Genomic DNA, 24,805 nt, shown 5'->3' with positions numbered 1-24,805 from the left:
TACATGTTAAGTACAGACACAATTTTTGAGAAATACTTTTGAATCATAGTTGGTTGGATTGAAACCCTACCAAAGTATTAATTCTAATAGCTCATTATTTTGTGTATACGTTATTTCTCTTTTTTTATATGCTATATAAACTATCATATTGGTAGTCCTCTAGCTCTATAAAAATTTAGACGATATTTAAATTTTAAATGCCCTCTACTAGTTCAGGAGTCACTAACCCATAACCCACAAGACCAATTGTGGTAGCTGCAATTCATATATGTAAAACTTTCTTGTATCACACCTAGCTCTGCTGATCACAGGAGTAGCATCTTTGTCACAGTCTTTGGTTGCTTTGGACCTACAAGGGTAATACTGAGTAGCTGTAATGGAAAACTATTGGCCAGCCTTATAAGGAATAAGTTGGCTGACTCCTAACCTAGAATTTAAACTTTAATTTTCTTGGTTATGCAGTACTATTTTTGTAAATATCTCTTTTAAGGGAGCCACAAAAGGCAAAGTTTCTCACTATTTTAATGTAACCTTTGATTTTTCAGATTTTTTTCCCTAATATCCTAAATCAACCATTACCATGATAACTTTAAATACTGTTTCTATATTGTATATTGTGGTGTTCTTCCTACCCAATAAACTCAACTAGGCCACTCTGAAATACAAAATATGTTGCTTTATTGTAGAAAAATGTTTGACTTACCTATTATGAATCATTTTGTTATAAAAATGTTCAGAGACTTAATCCTAATTTATTAAAGTTTTGAAGAAAATGTTATATTTACTTTCTTCAATAAATTTAACACATAGAATGTAGAAGTACAATGTCAAAATTAATATGTTGAAGAAATATTTTAATCCTTAGATTTCTTAGGAAATGATTACATTTGCATTGAAACCTCTTATCATGGCCTCTCAGAACTTCTCTAAGAACCTAAAAGTCCTTAAAGAGAATCCAAGGCCACTTATTTCATATTAAATACCACTCCAGGCTTCTCTTCAAAGAGACCTAGGAGGGGGTCACTACGTATTCACAAATACTCTTCATATCCAGTAGATTAATCCATCCTAAACTTTAAGAGTATACAGTTAAAAAATTCTTGCTTTCATAATTTGAAACAGTGATAAAAATCATTCTTATAACTAAGTTTCTTAATCCAGAGGATTCTTTAAAAAATTTCTTTTTAAGTCAAGCATAGAGAACATTAATTATTATGAACTTAATAAGACAATAGGTATAATCATACTTCCATGTGGATGAAATAATTTTCTCTTTCTGTAGTTTTATGTGATAGTTTATTAAGGGTGGGCAGAGAGTGTTCTTATTAGCTTCACTGTTATATTCCCATTGCACAACAAAATAATTGGCAAGTAATAATTAATAAGTCAATACAAAGTTAATAAGTGAGTGAATGAGTAGGCAGATGTATGAATGGATGGATGTTTTAGGTGGAACAATTTCTTTTTTTATTATATATTTGTCACAGATTTGTTGGCTTTAGAAAGAACCATTTGTGGTCACAGCATAGAGTCCTTTGACAAGCTAGAATATAAAAATGCTCAAATGAAGGGAAAAATTGAATTTGGAACCAGTACCTCACCTTTATATTGATTCGATTTAACCTAAGATTTTCTGCATTCATAATAGTTTATTTCATATTGTTGTAAGATTTGCAATTATATTGTTTAGCCTGTACGGATGACTAGAAAATTAGAAACACTTTCTAATTTCTAACATCAATGAAGAAGTATCGTTTGTCCTGGATAGATTTTTAATACATTCACAAATATTCATTATTTTGGGGGGGATTTTGTTGTTATTTTTAATTTGTTGATAACACATATTGGTGGCTAGGAGCATGGAAAGAAAAATCTCATAGAAGTGCATGTGGGGTTTTATTATTTCAATTGTTCAATATATAACTTTAGTAATATGCTTATATCTCGATATCTACATTGCTTAAAAAGGGACTATTTTCTTATGAAGCAGTTATAAGTTTCAAAAGAAAAAAAGATCCAAAAGGAACTGAAAAGAGAATGCAGCAGCCAGAGCAAAGGAAAACATGGAATTAAAGCAAAACAAACAACCAGCCATTTGGATACTTCTTCCTATCATTGAGAAAATAAGACGAGCTGGCTTGGGTGCCTAGTGTTTATTTTAATCAAGATTACATCCAACGTTAAGATTAAATATTGTGCTTTTATGAGTTTATTATCCAGAATGGGGACTTGAATGGTAAACTGAGGACTCTGTTTTAAGACCAAAGGGCAAGACTGGCAATATATATTATATATCCTAAAGCAAAAAGTGATGCTTACTGAAAATAGAATTCTAAGTGAATCAGCAGTGAGAATTTTAAAATATAATGTGAATTATGCTAAGCAAAATTGATTTTAAATATATAGAAAGCTGATTCTTAGCCAGATGCCCCTGAATATGAGGAAGGGCAGAAATAAAATTCTTGAGCTAATTAAAAGCATGCTCAATAACAAGATGTACTTTTGAGATATAAATATGCTAGAGGTGAAAAGTGATCGATATTAATTGTGAGGGAGCAAGGAAGAAACAGTTCAGGAAACCCTGAAGATGAAAATCCAGAGGAATGGCATGACCTAACACGAGTTACATAAAATTGAAGGGAAAACAACAGAAGAAAAAGTTCAAGGAAGCCACGATTAAAGATGAAAGGTAAATTGCTTAGAATATGAAGACAAATAATTAGGTCCCTGACAGAGATAATGCTTCTATAATGAGCCCTCTGAGAAATTTAAAGGAAACAGTGAAAACAGATATGGAAATTTCACTAATTGAATTACTATTCCACGGTAGCATTGACTTCAGTGGGAAAAGTGATTGCCACATAAATGGTATGATGGGATTACAGATACATTTTTTAAAATAAATGCTAGGACACTGTCTTGCCATTGAGGAAGGATAAGTACATTATGTGCAATTAATCAATGATATTCAGCAATGCAGTTACTGCTTTTTCAATATATAGCATCATTAAAAAGAGGCTGAGCCAGATATGGTGGCGCACGCTTGTAATCCCAGCATTCGGGAGGCTGAGACCAGAGGATCGCGGTTCGCGGACAGCCTCAGCTACTTAGTGAGGCCCTCTGCAACTCAGCGAGACCTGGTTTCAAAATAAAGAATAAAAAATAGAGCAGGAGGTGTAGCTCGGAGGTCGAATGCCTCTGAGTTCCATCCCCAGACCCAAAAAAAAAAGAGGCTGAGATCTACAACTTTTGGATGGATTGTAAATATAGATTATAGTAGAGTTCAGAATGACAAATAATCTGTGCAAGCAGCACTCCTCCTTCCCAGGTAATTGTTGGAGTTTGTTTGCAATACTGGGGATGGAACCCAGAAACATTATATTTCCAAGCTACACCCCTAGCCCTATTTTTTATTTTATATTTTGAAGCTAGGTCTCAATGAGTTGCAAAGGACCTCACTAAATAGCTAAGGCTAGCTGCAAACCACAATTCTCGGCTTCCTGAATGCTGGGATTACAAGCATGCACCACCACGCCGGCTCCGGGCAATCTTTTACAATAGATAATTTAATGTAGGAACAAAGAATTTCTCAAGTACTTTCAATGATCAGATCTCTTCCTTTTCCCTCCTACTTCTTTTTCTGGCTCCCCTCCCTCATTCCAGTAGTGTTTCCCCTCATTTATCTGAAGTTTTCTTTATTTCCCAGTTTTTTTCCAGGTTCCATGTATGAGTAAAAACGTATATGGCTTTTCACTTTCTGTGGCATTCTAATATCACTAAGCATAATATTCTCAAGTTTCATCCATTTTTCTGCAAATGACATGATAGTGCTGTTTTTTATGGCTAGGTAGAATTCCATTGTGTGTCTATACCTTAATTTTGTAATTCATTTGTCTATTGAGGGCATCTAGGTTGGTTCTATACCTGGGCTATTGTGAATTGTGCTGCTATAAACATGGAAATACATATATCCCCATAGTAATCTAATTTCAATTCCTTTGGGAAGATCCCCAAAAGTGGGGACCTTCCAGTAAGACTGGGTCATATGGTGTTTACATTCCCGGTCTTTTAAGGAAACCCTGTACTCATCTCAATAGCAGCTGTACTAACTTGAAACCCCACCAACAGAATATAAAGTTTCCTATTAGTAGGGAGTAATGCCAAATGCCCAAAAATGAATTTAAAAGGAAGTTCCCAGTCATTAATGACTTGTACAGAACAAGTGCCATTTCCAAAAGCAACTATAAAACTGACATATGATATGAGTAACTAACTATGCATACATTTTGAAGAACATGTAGCGCAGGACTATGATAGCAGTTGGAATTGTGTTCTGAACCCCACTTTTTCTGGGGGCTTTCTGTATGAAGCACTTCCCAGATGTGGGCTCAGGTAAATGAGCCCAAGAAGAAGGCAAGGGCTCGCTGAACTGAGGATGGGGTCAGATATGGGGCTGCTGTGGCTCAAGGATCTTGTGTAACAGGGCAGGAGACCGCGGTAACTTCTCCAGTGCAGGATCTCTAGCACTGTGCATAGGGAGCCCTTACAACAGGAGCAGATGAAGACTGCAGGCCCGGGGGCCAAGGCTACCATTAAAGTGAATGGCGGAATCGAATAGACTCCATTTCAAATATTTCAGAACTAGTTAATGGCAGAGAAAATATTTAAATTGAAGGATCTCCATCACTAGAAGGCAAACGGGAATGAAATCTGAGGGTGGAGACTGCAAGGTCTACTGACATCCTCTCTGTTCTTTGATATTCTCTTCCCACTCTGGTTTTCTCTTCCTTTTTAAGAACTTTGTGTACTATTCTCATATCTCTCTCTCTCTCTCTCTCTCTCTCTCTCTCTCTCTCTCTCTCTCTCTCTCAGATGACAGAAGGTACTAGAGATTGAGCCCAGTGGCATTCTACCTCTGAGCTAGACTCCCCCACCAACCCTATTTTTATTTTGAATTTTGAAAATAAGATCTTCCTAAGTTCCTGAGACTAGCCTATAATCTACAATACATGCCTCTCTGCCCCCAAGTATTGGAATTATAGGTGCCATTATGCCTGGGTATTTCAGGTCTTCCTTCCCTCTGATTGATCCAGAAATGAGACCTATTAACAAGGGGGACTGAAAAGCACTTAAAGGGATTGCCAGCTTTGCTTTCTAGGGCCCAGGGCTTCTGGTTACTGAAGAGGTTTTCATGCAGAAACATTCTAATACTGACTAGTCATAGGGCAAATGTATCTTCACTTCCTTCTTTAAAGTAGACTCACTCTCCAGAAATCCAGGTCCACAAAGAATATCTGTGGTCAAGGACTCTTTTTTAATTGAATATTAATTTATCTTCCCCGTTATATCTTTCTAGAAGCCACTGTCTCTCATCTGTATGCTTCATAAATGTTATAATTGTCCATTTTTAATTTTATCTCTTGATTTTATCAAATTTTAATTAATTTATTATTGATATAAATAAATTAAGCTTGAATTAATTTATTTCATTTTTTTATAAATAACATTTTCATTTGAATAGAATTGGGAATTTTCCCTGCCCTTAGTATGTATGTATATATATATATATATATATACATGTATATATATATATATATATAGTTATATATATAGTTATATATATAGTTATATATATAAACTATATATATAAACTATAGGCCAAAGTTAAAACAATTTTTGTGTGTTGGTGTGTGTGGAAGGAAGAAACCTAAGGACATTCCACCAACAAGCTCTACCTCAAACTCTATTTTATTTTATTTTATTTTTTGCTTTGAAACAAGGTCTCACTAGGTTGTTGAGGTTATTCATGAACCTATAATCCTCCTGTCTCAGCCTCCCAAGTACGAGAATAATAGTACTTATAGTCTCCACACCTGACTTACAAAAATTTTACTACCTAATGACAGCCAGGTGTAGTGCCACACACTTGTAATCCCAATACTTGGGAGGCTGAGACAGGAGGATTTCAGGTTTGTACCAGCCTCAGATACTCAGTGAGGTCCCCTGCAACTCACTGAGATCTTGTTTCAAAAAAAGGATAAAAAATAGGGCTGGAAATGTAGCTTGGAGGTAGAATGCCTCTGGGTTCAGTCCCCAGTACTGCAAACAAAACAAAACAAAAAAAAAGAAAGAAAGAAAAAAAACCACACACACACACAAAAAAACACACAACCTAATGAAAATACAAATGGTTTAACAAGATACTGTTTATTATGGTTATCAGTTAATATAAATTAATGCAATAAGCAAATGACTAAAGAAAAATAGATAGATTTGCTGCTATAGCAATATAAAATTATTATATTTGGGGAAATATGCATATTTGCTATAAAATGGCTCAAAATATTCATGCCATGTGTTACTCCATATTACCCTTGTAAATTTTATTACAAAATAATATCTAACAACTTTCATTATCACTTCTTGTGGTCTTCAATATATTAAAGAGATTTCAGTACTTTTACTTTCTTTATAGTTAACATTACATACAGAAAAATGTTGATTCACTTGAGCTGTTTCTTAAAGCTATAATTATTTAGCCTTGACTAGACATCTGAGTAGGTTTTGTTGTTTACTTTTATAAGCTTAATAACATTGACAACTGTGCTTCAAAAATGGCATGTGACAGTGTTTGTCAACTAGCTGGTCCTGTAGCACATTTATCATTATTCTGAAAAGCATTTAAAGGATGATAATTGAGATGTAGTGTTTTTTTTAAGACCTTCTATTTGAGATTATTTAGCTTTAAGAAAGTAATTCTTAGGGTTTTTTGACACAAAAAAACCCTACAAAATGAAATAAGATTAAATTGTGACTTTGAGCAAGTATATGGAAACATTCAAATTGATCCACATGTTAAAAAAAACTGTTTTGGAAGGTAATTAAAGCAAGTCTGAGTGTACATTTATAGAAAACCACAAATAATATATTCATTGTCAACTTCAGACACTGACAATTTTTATGAGAACTGACCTAAATTCCTGTCCTTAGATGTCCTGCTTATTGCAGTCCTATAAAAAGTTTATGGCCTAATACTCAATTCTTTCATTCTTATTGTGGCTCTTATTGCTTCTCATACTAGTACAATTTTGTAGATTGGTATATAAATGGACCCAAATGTCTATGTCTCCCTGTATAGCCCTTGGGCTATATTCTGTCACATTGACCCCTGGTTTGGCCAGGCCAGCAACACTTAGACTTGTAAAAGCTAATACATTATTATTGTAAGCCTGAAGCAATGGCTGCTTATACAATAGCCCTTGGCACATCTAGCTTTATAGCTTTAGAGACACAGTACTCAGGAAAGTCTATAACACGAGCCAGTTCGCTTTTCTCAACAAAATGTTTCTGTACCCCCTTTCTAAATTTTGCCCCATTATTTGAGTGTAGCTTATTATAATAAATGACAATCTAAAATTCCTTACATGTTACATGCAGCGCTCAATGTTTTTCACTAAGAGCCCCTGGTTAGTGTGGTGAGCAGCTTCTGGAGCAGTGGGAGAACTCAGGGAACTCCTTCCCCATTTCCTCCAGAACACCAGGGCACTCTTTCTTAGAAGCTATTGGACCTAGAAACCAAGGATTTTATCTGGTCTCGGGAAAGGGACAGTGGCTGTTGAGGCTTCAAATTTAGGGAAGAAGAGCATGTGTAAGCAAACATGTGTGAGAGAATGTCTTAATTTCTGAAAGTAACGACTGAATCTCAGAGCAGTGTTGTGGAGGAAGACAAAAGCTGTAACCGGAAGATCTGTACTCACCTGAAGTGACAAGAAAAGATGCAAGCAAGGCATAAGAGAGGGCCTCAAGCCAGGCTGGTGGAGCACAGCTGTAATCCCAGTACTTGGGAGGCTGAGACAGGAATTTTGCAGATTTGAGGACAGCCTCAGCAATGTAGCAAGACTCTTATCAACCTAGGAAGACCCTGTTTCAAAGTAAAAAACAAAACAAAACAAAACAAAACCTAAAATAAGGCTGAGCATGTAGAAGCGAAGATCTCTGGGTTTAACCCCCCCCCCAAAAAAAAAAGAAAGGGGAGAGAGAGAGAGAGAGAGAGAGAGAGAGAGAGAGAGAGAGAGAGAGAGAGAGAGAGGCAGACTAAGATCAAGAGAGAAGAATGTGTATTTCAGGGTCAGGCTTTAGGTTCCTTAGGTCCTAGTCTCTCTCGCAGTGACTAAGAGATATGGAAAGACAGCCATCTGAGACATCAGGACAAAGAGATATTGGAATGATTGCAGTTACAATTTCCCTGTTGTACAATTAATCTTTTTTTCTTTCTAAATATTTTGTTGGTGCTGGCCAATATGCTAAAGCATTATCATGCTGAGCTAAACTGAAGCATCGGTATGGTTCTATGATTACACCTACATATTTTCTCTTCTCTTTCCTGCATGCCAGGTCCCAACACTAGAGTCATTTCTAATGCTTCCCAGGGGTCGTTCTTCTTCATGAGTTATACTAACCCAGTTATGCTAACCCAGGTCATTGAGTCCGAATAGCTTTTTCATATGAAGGGCAATGGGAAAATACCCTGATAAAACATAGAAAGAAAAAACCTCAGGAAAGTTACCATGAACGAGGTAACTTACTAAACTGGACAGGCTCAGGAGGATGCATGTAAAACACACACACACACACACACACACACACCCACACACTCACACACTCACACACTCACATGCACATACTGTGTTGTTAGACATTTATCTGATGCCTCACAGTTGTTGATTTCATGGCAGATTAAACTACGAAGGCAATCTGAGTTCAAAGCAGACTCTTCACTCAGACCTTGGCAGCTGTTCTAACTGTATAGTGAAAGGTTCCACTACTCTAAATAACAATGTGTAATAACCTTCAGGCCCCTGAAATGTTTATGGTGTATTTTAAAAACACAAAGGATAATAAATGAAGATCTTACAATAAAGAAAACAAGCAGAAAAATTTTAATAGATTGAGAGCATTTGCTTGTTATTATAAAAACTATAATAAAACTCTTTATGTTTAGGAATAAGCATACGTTTGGTTAAGTTATTGTAAAATGTAATTTTCTGAAGAGATAGGAAATTACTGATATATAGATGCAATAATATAGTGACTCAAAATACTAATAGGCCAGAATGTTATACTATGAATAATATATGTCTTATTTCAAAATTGCCTGGTACTGCAATTAAAAGTCAGTGGAACTAAACCACATATATTTTTATACAAAACTCTTAATATATTCCTTTTCCCATGCATGGTTTAAAAATCCAATATTCTGCATCCAAGAGTTACTAATAAACATCCAATTATTTCTCAATTTAGCTAAAGAGTGGAGCAATTACATTATTCCATAATCTCATATAATTTTGAAATAACAGAATTGCCCATTTAACTGATAATTGTTTTTATCCACTCACTTTTACACAGTATCACACTTTGCAAAAATCTACAATTGCACTTTTATTGCAGAGGCACAATAGGGTTCTCATACTCAACTAAAATTTTTAAGTCATAAAACATTACTGAGGAAAAAATTCACATTTTTTAGCTGTGATATTATTATATGAGGTACACATTTTCCTTCTTGTTCTGCAGTTTCAATAGAATAATTGCAATTACCATCAGGCCCACTTGCTTTATAGGAATAAACACTAAAGTAGGCATGATACTTATTTGTCTATAATCCAGCACTGGTTAAACCCCTAGCAAGAACTGAATGTTGTAAAATTCTACTGACAACAAGTGTCACTGGGGGAATGTTTCTATAGCTTATACTGTTAAAAAAGATAAGCCAGGTGTGATGATGCATGCCTATAACCATAATATTTGGGAGGCTGAGACAGGAAGATTACAGGCTTGAAAATAGCTTCAGCAATATAGTGAAATACTCAACCACTAAGCAAGATCTGTTTAAATGCATTTTTTTAAAGGGCTGGGAGCTGGGTATGGTGGTGCACACTTGTAATCCCAGTATTTGGAAGGCAGAGACTGGAGGATTGTGGTTCGCTGACAGTCTCAGCTACTTAGTGAGGCCCTTCTCAAATCAGTGAGACCCTGTTTCAAAAGTAAAAAAGAATAAAAATTAATGCTAGGGGTGTAGCTTGGAGGCAAAATTCCCCTCAGTACTGAAAAAAAAAAAGGCTGGGAGTGTAGCTCAGAGGTAGAATGCCTCTAGATTCAATCATCAATACACACACACACACACACACACACACACACACACATAAACAATTACACACCACCTGATCATATGGATTAATTATATTTTGTGAATTATAAAATACAATATACAATATCATGTCGGGATTGCTGGCACACACTTGTAATCCCCACACTTGGGAGGCGGAGACAGGAGGATCGCACAGGTTCGAAGCCAGCCTTGCTGGTTTAAGAAACCCTGTTTCTAAATCAAGAATAATCATATATATATATATATATATATATATATATATATATATATATATAATAGGTCTGGGAGTATAGCCCAGAGGTAGAAGGGTTTCCAGGAACTTCAATACCACCAAAAAAAAAAAAATACAGTATCATTATAACTAGACTTTTTTAAAAATAAAGCATATTGTGAAGACATGTTCTAAAATGTACAGACACATTCTCATCTTGAGAAAGTTATAAATTTATGATTATAGTTTGTAATTTTAGCCAATATTTTTGTCTGTTTCAGAGTACATGCTTTATATGGATTAATTGATTTTTCCATAAAACCATTCTATAACGAAAACATGTTATTCCCATTTTTACAGATGAGAAAACCAAGCCAGAAACATTTACTAACTTGGTCAAAGTTGTTTAGGTAGAAATGGCAGAGCCAAAATTTGAATTCAGGCAGTCTGATTCCATCCAGCCATTGAGACAAGAGAAAGAGTACTGAACTGGGATTTCTTAAGCATATATTCTGAGCCAGGCAAATGACAACAACCAACATAGGTCCTTAGGTGAGCATTTAATACTTTTAACCCCAATTTTCATAGTTATAAAGGAGGATACTGGGATACATAAGTGTTATTACTGGTACTAGAATAGTCAAGAGACACAATTGTACAACTTTGAAAATGCTTGAATTTCATTTTCTTTGAAGAAAGAGTCTTATACTTGAAATAAGGCCCATGCTTTTTATTCCAATAGGAACTGTAGTGCACAGCTAATAAATTTGCTTCTACTATTTGACCCTCAAATGTGTCAAGATAAAAAACACTGCCTGCATCCAGACTCTATTGTCCATGTGGTCCTGCTTTGCCCTCCAGGTATGCTCAGGGTATTGGCTGCTCACTAGTGCTGATATGAATGTCACCTAATGTGTGGCTCAGCCAAGATAACTCAATACTTTCTGCTATCTCGAACCACTGATGTAGAAACACCTGAGTGTAAAGGTAAAGCACATGCTTTTCACTTCTACCCCCGTCTCTCCACATATGTTCAGGGTTGAATGGGCGGCAGCTATTCCCACACTCAGTGGAGGAAGACTTCCATGCATCTTAATAAAGGAGAAAAAAAGAAAATCTTTTGGAAGTTTGAAATTGGGGTAAAATATGCATTGAGTTTAAAACACAAGAGAGAAAGGACAGATCCAAAGTGATAGGAGGAAAAAAAGAAGTAGGTCTTTACTTCAGAACACTGAGCGCCGATCTCGTGGATGTGTGGCCCCATTGATTTGACTTCATGAGGACATTCCATTTGATACTATCAATTCAACCTTATTGCCACAACTGAAATGGTCATGATTCTGTTTAGCTACCCAACGTTACCGAATCAAGAATTATCTCAATCTTTCCCAAATTGGTGAAGACCTTGTCAGATAATTTGATACATCTTTCATTATCTCCATGGTTTTAGCTCTTCATCTTAGAAATTTCTTTTCTCGGTTTTGTTTGTTGGACTAGATCCTCTGGGCACTGAGCCCAGACTGTTCTAATTTATGTTTATGAATAAGTGCAGAGTCTCCACTGCTGCATTTTCAGTCAACACGCTATGAATTGTAGTCATTATAATCTGCAAACAGATGTGAAATATTTGTACATAGGTCTCAGGTTTGGTCATTTTAATCCAAATCTGATGAATATTCTGTTTGGGGGATATTAAAACCTATAATTATTTTCAGAAAATTACCAAATAAAAATGTCTCCTCCTTTTTCAACCTAACAGCTTCCTTTGAGAAACTTTCTTATGGATGAAAGGAGATTTTATTATTTTTAGTACTATTTGCCTAATAGACTCCCAGAAATTTGAATTTGAATATGGATTTATTTTTGCATCAAACATTATTAAAATTCAATCCTATATTTGGGCAGCAAAATTACAGGGTGAAACAAAAATGATTTTAAACTTTGGGATTTATAATTATTAGCTAATAAAACATATTGTTTCAAGTTTGAATAAGAATCACACTTTTACTCTACTAAATTATCTATAACATCAAAAAGATAAAACACATATAGAATCACCTATTATTTTGTTTAGGACCATAAATATCTGTACTTAAAATACTTAAAAAAAGGAGTATCTTTCATTATTATTTTACTTCTAATGAAAACTAATTTTCTCCTTTTGTATTTTTAGTGTGTGTGTGTGTGTGTGTGTGTGTGTGTGTGTGTGTGTAAGGTACTGGGGGTTGAACCCAGGGGTACTCTACCTCTGAACTACAGCCCTGCTGTTTTTTATTTGTCATTTTGAAACTGTCTCCATTGCCAAGAGTCTCACTAAGTTAATGAAGATGACTTTAAACCTGCAATCTTCCTGTCTCAGCCTTCCAAGTGTGTGCACCACCACATCCAGCTAGAACTTTTTTCTGCTAAGTGTTCAGACAATTGTAAAGTCTTCATCAGAACAAGACTTTTTATGCTCAAGAAGGAGAGTACAACAATTTTGAAACTCCAGGGTTTTTAATCGAATGTCTGAATACACATTACGTTAGATGCATTGACAATATTTTTTAAATATTAAAACAAGATTTAAGATGTTTGATATGAAAAGGAATCTTGCACACAGAAACCACTGACACATTTCTATTTCCACATTCAAAGTTATTAGCTAGCATAACTAGCATAACTAGGCTTATATGCTACAAATTTAAGACACAACAGGCACAGCCAGCTGCCCCACCTTGGCGTGTCTGCTCAGAGCTGGTATTGCTAGCACTACAGCCCATAGAGAACCCTGGCCAAAAAGCTAATAACCTGGTGTGAAATGAGTGGCTGCAGATCCTGTGGCCAGAACCTGTGGCAGCAGCAGAGACCCAAAACAGAGCTCTACTCTAAGATAACTGTGTGTCTTAGTGGGACATGACCCAGCCCAGCCGTGGGGACTCATGTGGCAAGCAATAGACTCATGAGGTCTGAGACTCTGCAGTCTACCACAAAGAGGTCAGGTAGGAGACTGCTGCCAAACACAGCAAAGGTGCAGAAGAGGCCCATAGTACTCAAGGCACCATAACTGTACAGGTCTCCAGAAGTTGCTCTATGATTATATTGGACACCTGCCACCAATGTAGGTAGAGAAGTACAGGCCCAGAGCCTGTGGAATGTGTAGAGGCCTATGCTTTCAGGGGGTCCATTTCCAGTGACACCTGCTGCCTGCATAGAAGAGAAAGAGGCTAAAGAACAGGCTCTGTGAAGAGCTCAGAGACCCAAGTGTGCAGTGGGAGAGGAACTAGTAGTTCTCAGCTCCTGTACTGACATAGAGAGACACCAGTTCAGGGGCCTAGTCAATGCAGAAAATCCAAAAGTGGGGCTGCAACCTGACATCACTACTATAGTTACTGAGCAAATAAGAAACCTTGAAAGCTTGAAACATGCTTGAGAACATACCATAAGTAGGTAAGTAGACATTAAAAAGTTGAAAGTATCCATGCAGACTGTGGAGGACTACAGAGGCCAAGTCTGCTTTGTAACTGTTTATTATCATATTTGTTTGTTTGGTTAGTTGTTTTGCTATTTTCTGTGTTTGTCTGCTTTCTTCCCCATTCCTTTTATAAGCTTTCTCCTTCTTCATTATCTACCCTCTTCCCTTCTAACCTTTTATTCTTTTTTTCTACCTAAGCACTCTACATTAACTACTAGAATCTTCCTATATATTCACTATCTCTCATCTCTACCATGTATTACCTTACTACACTTAAACTCTCATTCTACTCAATTATATCTTCTACTTTATCCTATTTCTTCACCCATCACTTTGGCTCCTCCCGCTCACCCAACTTTTCCTGGAATTCAATGCAACTTGTCCTTGAATATACAAGCTGACACCTCTAAATTCCTACTGCTGATATTGGCCCAGAGAGGTGAATCACCAGAAAAGACTACCAGACAACTATACTAAAGGTAAACTAACTACAGCTGACAGAAGAAAACCCACAATAACCTGCATATTGAGGTTTAAAAATATATAGGTCACAAACTGTTTTCCCATACCTCTGAACTATTTATAAAGGAGATGACACACAGAACACTGGAACACATTATCACCTGAAACACATTGATGCCAACACTGCAGTGGGCAGAAGGAAGCCCAAAGTAATTGCAACCCAATATTGACAATCTACAGTGTGGTGATAGTAGAAATAGTGTTCAAGGTAGTATCAAAGGGTGACAAACACATAACAGAGAACAAAGAATAACTATGTAGTAGAGGCTATTCAATTGTAAGGCATATTAGGTGGTAAGTATCTATTTCCATAATAAGATACTATTAAGAAAGATAAAATAGATATAAGAAACCTCCAGACTGAGAGAAAGCTATTATAAGCTAAACTTAAGAAACTAGAAATCTTGACAAGAAAGAATAGCAAGAAAACAATGAGCTTCCATAACTTCACAATAACAGAACCCACCAAAATATAATTGCAGAGATTACCAGAGCTCAGTTCAGAACTTGAATAGTAGAACTAATACAGGACTTGAGACAGGAGGATCTGGGTTTGCAGCCAGCCTCAGTTACTTAGTGAGGCCCTTTGCAAATCAGTGATGGCTGTTTCAAAATAAAGAATTAAAAAAGGGCTGGGGGTGTAGCTTAGAGGTAGAATACCCCTGGGTTCCATTTTCAGTACAAAAAAAAAAAAAAAAAAAAAAGAAAGAAATCATACAAGACTTCCAAAAAGATTTCAGAGAGAGCCTAAAAGAAATGAATAAACAAATAAAGAATCCAACACCCTGAACAGGAATCAAAATGAAACCTTAAAGGAAGTGAATGATGCATTCATTGAAGTGAAAACATCAATAAAACAGTAGGCTAGACCACATGGAAAGTAGAATCTCACTCTTAGAAGATGGCCATTCTGAAAATGAACACATAGTATATAACTTAGAAAAAAAACATCTCAACAGCATGAATCGGACATTGAAGAAATCTGGGCAAATTTTTAAAAAGATAACCTAAGAATAATAGGCATAAAAGCAGAACAAAGAAAACAACAATCTTTTCAAAGAAGTAAAGTCAGAAGATTTTCAAGCATAGACAAAGTCAACATACAGATTCAGGAAACATTTAGAAGTCTTTTTAGACAAAGTTTTTTTTTTTTTTTTTTTTTTTTAAAAAAAGGCTTACCATGCCACGTAATAGTCAAACTGAATAGTGTAGATGTCAAGGAGAAAATCTTAAAGACAAAAAATATTAAAAAAAAAAAAAAGACATTCAGGACATTCAGAGCAAAACCAATTAGAATCAGTCTAGACTTCCCAAACCAGTTCATAACAGTCAAGAGGGCCTAAAGCAACATAGTCTAAACTCTAAAAGAAAATAACTTGCAGCCAAAATTTTTCTACCCAGCAAAAATTTACAGAAAAATAAAAATCTTTCATGACAAGTATAAACTGAAAGAATTTATGTCTCCCAAACCGGCACTAAAGAAATGCTCAAAGAGATTAATTACTAAAAGAAAATAATTAGTAAATTCAGAGCCAGAGAAACAATAATTTCCATTAAATAAACAAATAAACCAAGTAGAATAAACACTACCTCAAAAAAACTCAAAATGTTAGGAATTAAAAATTATCTCTCAAAAATAATGCCAAATATACATAACCTCAACTTCCCAATAAAAATAGAAGGTGACAAAGTGAATGAAAAACCAGAATCTACTTATATGCTGCCTGCAAGAAACACACCTTAAAAATAAATATATTCACAAACTAAAGGTGAAGGGCTGGAGCAAGGTAATCCATGCCAATAAAACTCAAAGACAAACAAGAACAGCAACTATTATGTCATACAAATAGACTTCAAGCCTAAACTTATCAGAAAAGACAAAGCAGGTCATTTTTTTAACTGGGAAAAGGAACAATACAGCAAAAGGAAAATAACAATGGTCAACATTTATGCCCCAAATATATGTGCAGCCACTTTAAAACAAACTCATTGTGACATTAAGTCACACATAGATCCCAATACAACAATATTGGAAGACTTCAATGCCCCTTTCACACCAGTAGACCCATCTTCTAGATAAAAGGTCAGTAAAGATACCTTAGACCTGAAGAACACCATAAACTAAATAAACCTATTAGACATATACAGAATATTCCACCCAACTACAGCAGAGTTCATATTTTTTCTCAGCTGCTCATGGAACCTTCTCCAAAGTATATCACATCCCAAACCACAAAGTGAGTACAAGCAAATTGAAAAATGTGACATAATCCCTTTTTTTTTTTTTGGTGGTACTGGGGGTGGAACCCAGAGGCTTTCTACTTCTGGGCTATACTCCCAGACCTATTTTATATTTTATTTGGAAACAGGGTCTCACTAAGTTGCTGAGAGCCTCACTAAGTAGCTGAAGCTGGCTTCAAACCTGTGTGATCCTCCTGTCTCAGCCTCCCAAGCACTGGGATTACAAGCTTGTGCCACCACGCCTAGATAATCCCTTACTTTTTTTAAGACCACAATGGAATAAAACTAGAAACCAATGATAAGAAGACCCAGTGTAACCACATAAACAAATGGAAATTGAACACTACACTACTAAAAACAGAATGGGCCATAAAAGAAGTAAGAGGTGAAATTAAAAAATTTTAAAAAACAAACAAAAATATAGACATAACATACAAAAACCTCTGGGGCACCATGAAGGCAGTATTAAGAGGAAAATTCATAGCACTGAGAGTTTACATAAGAAAAATCACCAAATAATAACACACATCAAAGCCCTTGAAAAACTGGAACAGTCTAACCCCAAAACCATTAGAAGACAAAAAGTTATTAAAATCAGACAATAAAGCAATGAAGTACATAATAAAAACTACAGAAAATCAATAAATCTGAAAGCTTGTTTCTCAAAAAAAGTTAAAAAGATAGGTAAGTCACAAGCCAACCCAATGAGGGAAAGAGAGAGAGAGAGAGAGAGAGAGAGAGAGAGAGAGAGAGAGAGAGAGAGAGAGAATATCAATCCAAATTACTAAAATAAGAGGTGAAAACAGAGATATTACTGACAGTGTGGAAATCCAGAGGATTATCAGAAACTATTTTGAAAAACTACACTCAAACAAAATGACAAATTTATAAGAAACTGACAAATTTCTAGATACATTCAACCTTCTTAAATTGAGTCAAGAAAATATAGAAAAGTTAAACAGACAAATAATAATAAAAGAGATTGAAGCCATAATAAAGAGCCTACCATCAAACAAAAGCCCAAGACCAGATAATTTCCCAATGAATTCTATAGAACTTTTATAGAAGAGCTAATCCCAGTACTTTTTAATATATTCTGTTAAATATAAAGAAAAGGGGCTCTCCAAAATACATTCTAAGACGCCAAACAACACATTAATACTAAAACCAAATAAAGATTGCTCAAGAAAACTGTAAGCCTATATCTTTGGTGAACTTAGATGCAAAACTGCTAAACAAAGTACTAGTAACACACATCTACAACCACATCAAGAAAATCATGCTCCATGACCAAGTAGGGTTCATCCCAGGAATGCAAAGTTGGTTCAACATACAAAAAACAATGCAATTCATCACAAAAAAAAGAATCAAAGACCAAAAAATCACATGGTTATTTCAATAGACTCTGAAAAGGCATTCAACAAAATCCAACAAGCATTTATGCTAAAAGCACTGCAGAGAATCAGAATATAAGGAACATACCTCAACATCATAAAGGAAATATGCAATAGGCCCAACAGCGAACCTCATTTTAAATGGGGAAAAACTGAAGAATTCCTCCTAAAAACAGTAACAAGACAAGAATGTTCATTATCACCATTTCTTTTTAATTTAGAAAGAATCCAAAGGAATACAGATACAAAAAGAAGAACTAAAACTGTCCCTAATTGCAGAAGACATGAAACTATACTTAGAAGACCCAAAAAACTAAACCATAAGGCTCATTGAAATAATCAACCAATTTAGAAAAGATCTGGATACAAAATCAATCTTAAAATATCAGAAGCTTACCTGTATGCCAAACATAAAATCATTGAAAAAGAAATCCAGAAAACATTTTTACTTGTGATAGCCCACACACACAAAAAAAGAAAATTCTTAGGAATAAATTTAACCAATGAGGAAAAAAACCTCTACAAAGAAATTATAAAATATTTTAAAAATAGATCAAGAAGACCTTAGAAGATGGGAAGATCTTCCATGTTCTTGGATAGGCAAAATAAATATCCATCAAAATGGCCATTGTTCCCAAAGTGATCTACAGATCCAATGCAATACCTGTATTAGTATTGGGAAGAGGTTTTAAAATTTATTAATGTATCAGTATTGGGAAAGATTTCCAATTTTAAAAATATATCTTCTTTACTAAGAAAGCCAGGGCTAGCTAGCAGGAAGAAGGGGACTTGTAATTTACATTTTAAAAGAGAAAGAAGGCTGGAGCCAGAGAAGGGAGGAAATCCCAGATCCTGGAGAAACAAGTTCACACATCTTGGGGGATGAAACAAAAGGTATAGGCCTGTGTTTGAAGACAGGATGGCTCTCCCTCCTGCCCCAAATCCAGCTGGAGACAGCAGAACCAGGGTTGGAGATAAGGGTAGCATTATCTCCAGATCAAAGAACCTGCCGTGGACTTGGGAGGGATAAAACACTTAGTAAACTGGAGTTCTATAGCATTTTCATTCGAATTGCCCCCCTGTGCCCCACTCCGGCACAGGGCTGTTAACTATCTCTATATTTCTATCTTTTTAATAAACTTCTTTAAATCTTCAGCAACTGTCCAAGCCATGAATATTTATTCTTAGCTTAGGACAAGAATCCATGGTTTTTATGTTTGTTTGTGTGGTGGTGGTGGGTGAATTACTTCTCCCCACACACACACCATGCACATTTCACCCCGCAACAATACTCACTAAATTACCGAGGTCATTCCTCACAGAAAGAAAAAAATCAGGCAAAAAATTTATTTGGAACGACAAAAAACTCAGAATAGTCAAAGTAGTTCTCAGCCACAAGAACCATGTAGAAGGCATCACAATACCTGACTTCAGTGTATACTACAAAGCAATAGTAATAAAAATAGACAACATGCTATTGGCAAAGAAAGACACATACACCGATGAAGTAGAATACAAGACTCAGAACCAAATCTGCAAACTTACAACCAATTGATTTTTGACAAAGGGGACAAAAACACACACTTTTCAACAAATGGTGTTGACAAAACTGGTAAACCATTTGTGAAAAAATAAAAATAACCCCCACTTTCTTTCCCTGCACAAGAGTCAATTAAAGATGAATCAAATCTTAGAAATCAGACCAGAAATTTTGTAGCTCCTTGAAGAGGGCATAGGTCTAAGATTTCTACACATAGGCACAGGTAAAAACTTTCTCAACAAGATCAAAAAGGTACAAAAATTTAAAAGGAGGATCAATATATGGGAATGCATTAAATGGAAGAGCTTCTGTACAACAAAGGAAACAATCAAGAACCTCAACAGAGAGCCAACAGAATGGGAGAAAATTTTTTGCAAACTACTCCTATGATAGAGGACAAATATCTAGAATATACAGAGAACTCAAGAAACTCAATGGTAAGAAAACAAATAACTCAATCAAAAAATGGGCAAGTGAACTAAGTAGACACTTCACAAAGAAGAAATTCAAATGACCAATAAGTATATAAAAATGTTCAACACCATTAGCAATCAGAGAGATTCTAATAAAAATTACCTTGAGATTTCACTTAACTCTAATTAGAATAGCAATAATTAAAAATACAAACAACAGCAAATGCTATCTAGGGTATAAAAAATGGGGAATTATAATATCGTGTTGGTGTGACTGCAAATAAGTGTAATCACTTTGGAAAACAGTAGGGAGGATCCTCCAAAGAATGAGGACAAATCTATCATATGATCCAGCAATATCACTTCTGGGAATCTACCCAAAAGAATGGAAACTAAACTACCAAACTAATGTATGCATATATAATGTTGTTCATACCTGCACAAATAACAATCGCCAAACTTTGGAACCAGCCAAGATGTCCACCAACAGATGAATGTATTACAAAACAATGGAATATATACACAATGAAATTTTATTCTGCCATAAGTAAGGACAAAATTATGTTATTTCCATGAAAATAAATGGAACTGGAGAATATTCTGCTAAGTGAAATTAGTCAGTCACCAAAAGTAAAAAATGGGATATACTCCCTAATATGTAGAAGCCGGGGGTAGGGGGATGGGTCATAAGAGGAACTCTGAATGAAGAAGGAAAAACTATAGAGGAGCAAATAAAGCAACCTAACTGATGGTGATGGGAGGGGGAAGGGAAATTCTTAATACACATAATGTATATTCACAAACATATCAAAGTCAGTCACTAAGCAAAACATAAGAAGGTGGGAGGAGGCAGGAAATGGGTTGGGAATTGGGTAAAGAATAAATGAGTGATTTGCACATATGCCTTTACCATCTTGTATCCCATTAAGATAAATGACTACAATGCGCTAATAAAAGAACTTTTAAAAAAGAGAGCTAATTATCAAAGAAATGAGAGAGAAAGAAGATAAATGTTAGAATATATAGGTAAAATGTTTTAATTTTAATCTAAGAATTATGTGCCTCTTACTTAGGAACTTTGTCCTATACCAGATATAATAAGGAATAAAATTAAAATGATTGATGAATGCTGTACTCTAGCTTTTCAACTCTATTTGTTGTGTCTGAGAGAATCTAAGAAGTAATAAAATGCATAAGTGAGCAGCTCAGCTTTTTCCTACTTATCATATTGACCAATTGTCCTTGAAATTATTAGTAGGGCTTGTTAAAGGCTGACATCTGATTTGTGTGAGTCTGACTTGCTAATCCAATCTTTAGTTTCAGTGCACATAGTTTTCCACTGAAAGATTAAAAAACTCATATTTTGTTTCTCTGGTAGGATTTATTTTTACATTGAATAGTACTTCTCTGGATGGTATATGACAAAAAGGACTAGGAAAATTTTAGGAAAATGTGACTTTGAATTAGTAAGAGGTGATTCTAGGTGTTTATAATCTTAAGAGTATACTTTAAAAAAAACAGCAGTGATGTGTTGATTTGTAATTAATTTTCATTTATAAATTAAAAACATGAATGAAGGGAGAGCAATATGGATTTGGAATTGATTAATGTGCAGTTAGGGTTATTGAGAGAAAAATGAGAAATCCAAAATACCAGTCACGATCTGAAGCCTGCCGCCCTCATTTTCAAGCAGTATATTTTGAGTACTCCAATCACTTTTCATGTCCATAGTAATGCTCTTCTTAATCAAAGTAAGACTTCTGTGTTTTCAAGCCAATTCTTAAGAAAAGAACACATGCATTTAAATTGCCATTGTATACCACATTTGGATTTCAGTTAGAAAAGCTTCTTGTGAATCTTCATAGACTCTTGATGAATATCCTATTAGGATAACAATTCAGTCAGCTGCAATATTGTTTATAATTTTAAAGCTTTTTAGGCTGCAGTGAAAGGGCAATAATTTTGTTTCACTTAACAGAGAATAGTTTTGAAACAACTAAAGGATATTCAAGAAAAGACAGTCCTGTTTGTTCTTTTCCACATGTATTTTATTACATAAATTAGGTTTTATTAGTTTATTTTACCACGGGGTTTCTTTAAAATAATTTATATTAATGTAGAAAATCCCCTGGCCTCCTGTTTTCACTTAATATATGCATTTGCTTCTCCCCAAACCTGTTTTGCTGTGACAGAGGGAAGAGACAATGCAGAAACCATGTTAATCTCTATGAAACCATGAGCCAGAAGACTGCGTATGGTTTTCCAAATGCCTCAGTCTTTTCAACTAGATAATGGTTTGAAAATTTATAATAAAAGGAACTTTCCTAATTCCTCTAAGCTTTCTAATATTAATGAAATGTACCCCAAAGTTAGCCATTTTGGCTTACTTTGAAGCTTCTCTAAGATTCGAAGTTGGTGTCATAGCAGTAAATACACAGCAGCTTAGCTTTGAGATAGATGGAACATTCATGTTGCTTTCTGAGAGAGACAATTGATATATAGAACAAAGTTTGTTTTATGAAAATAAAAGGCCTGACTTATCTTGTGGCATGGACATCAGCAGCAGAAAAAATAGGAAAAGAGCTCAAATCGCTCAAAAGTCAACACTGACTCTGTTATATATTCAGCAAAATACTCTATTGAAACACAAAATTGTTGTCCAATCAAACTTGGAAGTTAGTAAACGAAAGCTGAATATTTTAGAAAAGGAACTAAAGATCATGCAATATCTAAGGAACCTGAATACATTTTTTTTTTCAGTGAGGATATTCTTCACTGAAATAGGTGTTAAGAGCTTTATTAATTGATCATTACACAATCAATTAATAATGAAAAGCTTTAAGGTGTCATTGTCTTTTTTAAAAATTATATATAACATTAACCAAGGTACTGAAAGCTACAATACAATTATCCACGTATTTTGTGGAAGCTACCAAGACAACATGGTAGAGTTGCCCTCGGATTTCTCTTCAGGAAGGACTTATTCCTCCAGCTACTATATAGGAGGTTCGTAGCCAAGCAGCCATTTTCTGAAATTCTCCTCAGCTGAGAAGAGCTGCCTTACTTCTCACTCTTAAGTCTTAATTTCTTTTCCCACATCAACCAGCATCCAATAACTGGTCAATGAAGAAGTGTAGAGGTCCGATCTCCTTATTGCCAAATTTAGCACAACTGCTAAAGTGTTTTCCAACTTTTGTATGCCCATGTGATCAGCAGATGCTTTGAATCATGGCTCATCTTAACCCTCTGCCCAACCAGCTTCCTTCCCTTGTCTTACAGATTATCACTGACTCTCTAGACTTCCCACATGCTAATCTGTCTCAGAGTCTGCTTTTCAGGGAATAGGACCAGCAACACTTATCCATAGTCATATACAACTACAGGTATTTAAAATCCTGATAGCACTATAATGCACCAATAAAAGTAAATTTAAAGCTAGGAGTGATGGTGCATGATTGTAATCCCAGTTCTTGGGAGGCTGAAACAGGAGGATTATAGGTTCAAGGACAGCCTCAGAAATTTAGTAAGGCCCTCTAGTGAGACACTGCTTCAAAATAAAAATATAAATAAAACAAAATAGTGCTGGGGTATAACTCAGAGGTAGAATGCCCCTGAGTTAAATCCCTAGTACAGTTAAAAAATAAAAGTATAATAAAAAAGTAAAATCCTGATAGCTTGTCTTCTACTCCCTAGATATCTAAATACTTGTAGAAGGATCTAAAATCGGATCCACCATAGAAAGAGGGAGAGTCTGTAACATTTTCCAAGGCGAATATCTAAAGACCTTTTTCAAACTATAGGCATGAAAGGGGTAAAATCCGAACTATTTCCAGATGGCTGGCAATTATAAATAGCATGATTACTATCTTGGTACGATGCCAAATTACATTAAGTTTTAAATGTACCGGAAAACTTCATGGAGATATGGAATTGGAATTAAGAAATATCATTTTTGGCAGTTCAGAGATAGGGAAAAAGCAATCATTTATGTTCTGTCATGAATTTGTTCCTAAAAAATCATGCTGGGCATTTATGGTGCATGCCTGTAATTCCAGGACTTGGGAGGCTGAGACTGGAAGATCACAGGTTGGAGACAAGCCTCAGCAACTTAGCAACACCTTCAGCAATGTAGAAAGACCTTGTTACAAAATTTAAAAATAAAAAAAAATAAAAAGAGCTGCTGAGGGTGTAACTCAGAGGTATAAGATCCATGCCTTCAACTCCCAGTACAAAAAAAAAAAAAAATCCCCATCATAATGAACCTACTACTTGCATTATCTGGATATATAAAAATATTAAGCACATTAGTAGATGTTATGCGATCAAAATGAGTATGGAACAACCCCTAAGTAATTGATGATTTCTTTAAAAATTCTGGCAAATCAAGCTTACCAGGAAGACATCATAAAACAAAAGACTCTTGATAAGCTTTTAGAGCTGCTGGGGTCATGGTCAATAGTGAGTGGCCTCAGGGGAACTGATCTTAATGATGACTGCTATTGAAAAGCCACTTAAAATAAAATGTGATATTCACCTTGCAGTTATTCACTTGCTAGATGAGATTTATGAAGAGTTCCTGAAAAATACCATATTCATATATTCATTCATTCCTTAGCATGTTGTTAGTAGTATTATAGTGTTGTAGAGGACATAAACTAAGTATAGGACAGGCTTAGTCTTCAAATAGCATTTATTTGCATAATGAGAAATATGGTAATCATAATAACAACCTCAATAACTATTATAACTACCATTTACTAAATGCCACTATTTGCCAGGCACTGGGCTATGTGATTTATGTGCACTGCTTTTAATTCACATCAGCCATAAGAAGTGGATGCTATTTACCCCACTGAATA

Source organism: Muscardinus avellanarius (assembly GCF_963383645.1).
Source record: "Muscardinus avellanarius genome assembly, chromosome: 14".
Lineage (NCBI taxonomy): Eukaryota > Metazoa > Chordata > Mammalia > Rodentia > Gliridae > Muscardinus > Muscardinus avellanarius.
The sequence above is the reverse complement of the archived record's forward strand: the minus strand, read 5'-3'. Positions refer to the sequence as shown.